At 55.4% G+C, this 2,748-nt stretch overlaps 1 pseudogene; it reads right to left on the reverse strand.

Annotated features, from left to right (window-relative positions):
• Nucleotides 1-355: 355 nt before the first annotated feature.
• LOC109561223 (CREB-regulated transcription coactivator 2 pseudogene) lies at nucleotides 356-2,440 on the reverse strand (annotated as a pseudogene).
• Nucleotides 2,441-2,748: the final 308 nt, after the last annotated feature.

A 2,748-nucleotide genomic window follows, 5' to 3' on the forward strand; every position in this document is an offset into this window, starting at 1 on the left:
CTCTTTTTCCATGAGTTTTTTCTTTCTTTCCTTTTTTTTATTTAATAGGATTTTCCATTAACATATATTTAATAAAAAATAATATCTACTCTGGCTCTCTTCTCCATTGTAAGGGGAAGAGTGGTAAGGAGGGGCTGGCACTCTGCCCACCCCTAGGCATCCAGACAAGCCCTGCCTCCAAGGCTCCCTTCTACCCGCCATTTTCCAGCAGGCTGTGACCTCCAGACAGATGGTTCAAAATTACAAGTGCTTTAGGCCCTCCCTTGAGCTCCCCCAGCCCCCCACGTTGGGGGAATGGAGGAAAGGGACAGTGATGATGGACAGGGCCAAGAAGAGGGATGGCAATGAGGCGGCCTCACTGCAGCTGGTCACTGCGGAACAAGTCCTCCACAGCCGGGTCAGGCAGCAAGGTGCAGGGGTTGCTCAGCGTGCTGAGCCCCTCCAGGCCCAGTGGCTCCATGTGTAGCTCCTCCTCCAGCCCCAGCCCCAGCCCCAGCCCAGCTGCTGACACCGCGAAGCCCAGCACTCAGGCCAGGGCCGCTGCAATCTCCTTGTAGAAGCCTGGGGAGGCATCTCCTGTGAGGATGATGTTAGGCCTTGAGCCATAGTGGGAACAGTGGGTTACATTCTCGTGGTTGAGGGCATGAGTGTCCTGGGGGTCACTCACTGTCCTCTCACCCCCTAAGAATTCAGGCTCTTTGGAAAAGCCAGGGGGATCCAGCACCAGTATAGATTCTCCATGCTGAACTGCTCCAGGTTCCCCAGGCTGAAGTCACTCATCGATTGGTGGTAAGACAGTTGCCCACGCTCACTGGGGCTGGCTGGGTACAGTGTCCCATACTGTAGCTGCCTGCCCTGAGGCTGACACCCTGAGGGCTGCACTGAGCAGGCCTGAGAGGGCAGCCCTGGCTGCTGCAGAGGCTTTGGGGCGGGTGGCTGGGTAGGCAGAATGAAACCTGGGAGGCTGTAATGGATATGGAGGCAGCCGCTGGTTGGTGGGCAGCTTACTGCTATCCAGGGGGACACCCTGAGTGATGGAAGACAAGGTGGGTGACATTGTTGGCAAAAACTGTTTGGGCAGTTGCTGTTGGGACCTTCTGGCATTGGCTGGGCCCACAAACTATGGGGACTGAGGGGCACATGGCCGTGGTGGGGGAAGGCCCTGGGGGCAGAAGCTGAGTAAGGCAGGGGCGGGGGTGGGGGTTGGCGGGGAGGGCAGAACCAGAGATGAAGCAGAAGAGGAGGAAGAGGAGGAGGAGAGGGCCAGGGCACTGAGCGAGGGGTCACCCAGGGAGGTGGTGGGCAGTGCATGGTGGGCCAAGGAGAAGGCAAGTAGACATGAGGGGTGACTGTGGGAGCCCTGGAGCTGGGGCTGAGGACTGCTCAGGGAAGCCTGGAGTTTGGGATTGCTTAGGGAGGACTGCAAGGATGGGTGGCTGAGAAGTGAATGAAGTCCTGGCACATCATAGCCCAGGCCCTGGCCCCCACTGATGCCCAGATGGGTCATGGTGTGGGTCAAACTGGAGGGACTGTTGCCCCCACTCAGGCTGACACACGCTGTCTCCTCTGGGTCCATGGGGTGGGCAGTGGTGGGAGTAAGTGCAGGGTGGTAAGGTCAGGTAGGGAGCCTCCTGTGTTCATGGCAGGTAGGAGGACAGGCACAGTAGCAGGCTGGTCAGGAGACAGGGAGATGTTAATTCCAGTGACTTCACAGGACCAAAGTCGGGAGGAGGATGAGGACAGCTTCTTAGCATCCCATGGTTTCAGCAAGTGCTTACCATCTAGCAAGTTCTCCTCAACAGATGGGACTTTGGAGTCCATCTTGCCATCCAGAAAACCTCCACAGCTGATCGGCAGGACTCTAGTGGGTGCAGGGCCTGGATAAGTGTCTGGAGGGCTGGGGTTCATCATTCTTTAGTGAAGGACAGAGTCAGAGCTTGTTCGCTTAAGGGCAGATGGTAGTCGAAACAACTGCCCCTTCTCTGCAGGGAAATTGCCCCAGGGCATTGTCCTCCACTAACTGGACTCCAGGGAAGGAGATAAATAGGACAATAGGGAGAGCTGTCAATGTGGCGAGGGTAGCGGTGAAGTGGGGACACCATTCTTCGGGGATCTCGCTGCACCTGTTCCACCAGCCCGTGGTGCCGAGTGCTCCAAGATGAATCCAGAGGGGAGTGGAAGGGACCCTGGAACTCAGCCAGGCCACAGCCAACCTGGTTCACGTTGGGCAGAGAGCCACTATAATGGGAGCTCCTTGTGTATGCCAGCCACAGTTTTTGGGCCTGTAACTGGATGGAGCCAAAGTCCATCATCACCTCCTCGAAGGCCACCGTCTCCTCGGCCTGACATTGCTCCTGCAGCGCGATCTTCTCAAAAAACTTAAGCAGATTGGAAGCTGAAGCTGTGGCCGAACCGGCCCATTTGCTCCAGATGTCACCATCTTTCTCCCCCTTCCCTACCCACCACGCTCCCAATACAAGCCTCCACCTCCGCCATGGGCCCCAGCCCGGCTCTTCTAGCCATAGCTGCTGCCACATATTAATCTGATATTTCTAACTATACAAAATGATCACCATGATAAGTCTAGTTATAATTTCTCAACATGCAAAGAAACTATATTTACCATATTCCCCATATTGTACATTTCATACCTATGACTATCAACTGAAAGTTCGTGCTTCTTAATCTGCCTATTTCTCTCCCCACCACCCCTCCTCTCTGGAAACCACCTATTTGTTCTCTGTATCT

The sequence above is a fragment of the Bos indicus genome, chromosome 7 (genome assembly GCF_029378745.1).
Source record: "Bos indicus isolate NIAB-ARS_2022 breed Sahiwal x Tharparkar chromosome 7, NIAB-ARS_B.indTharparkar_mat_pri_1.0, whole genome shotgun sequence".
NCBI classification, from domain to species: domain Eukaryota; kingdom Metazoa; phylum Chordata; class Mammalia; order Artiodactyla; family Bovidae; genus Bos; species Bos indicus.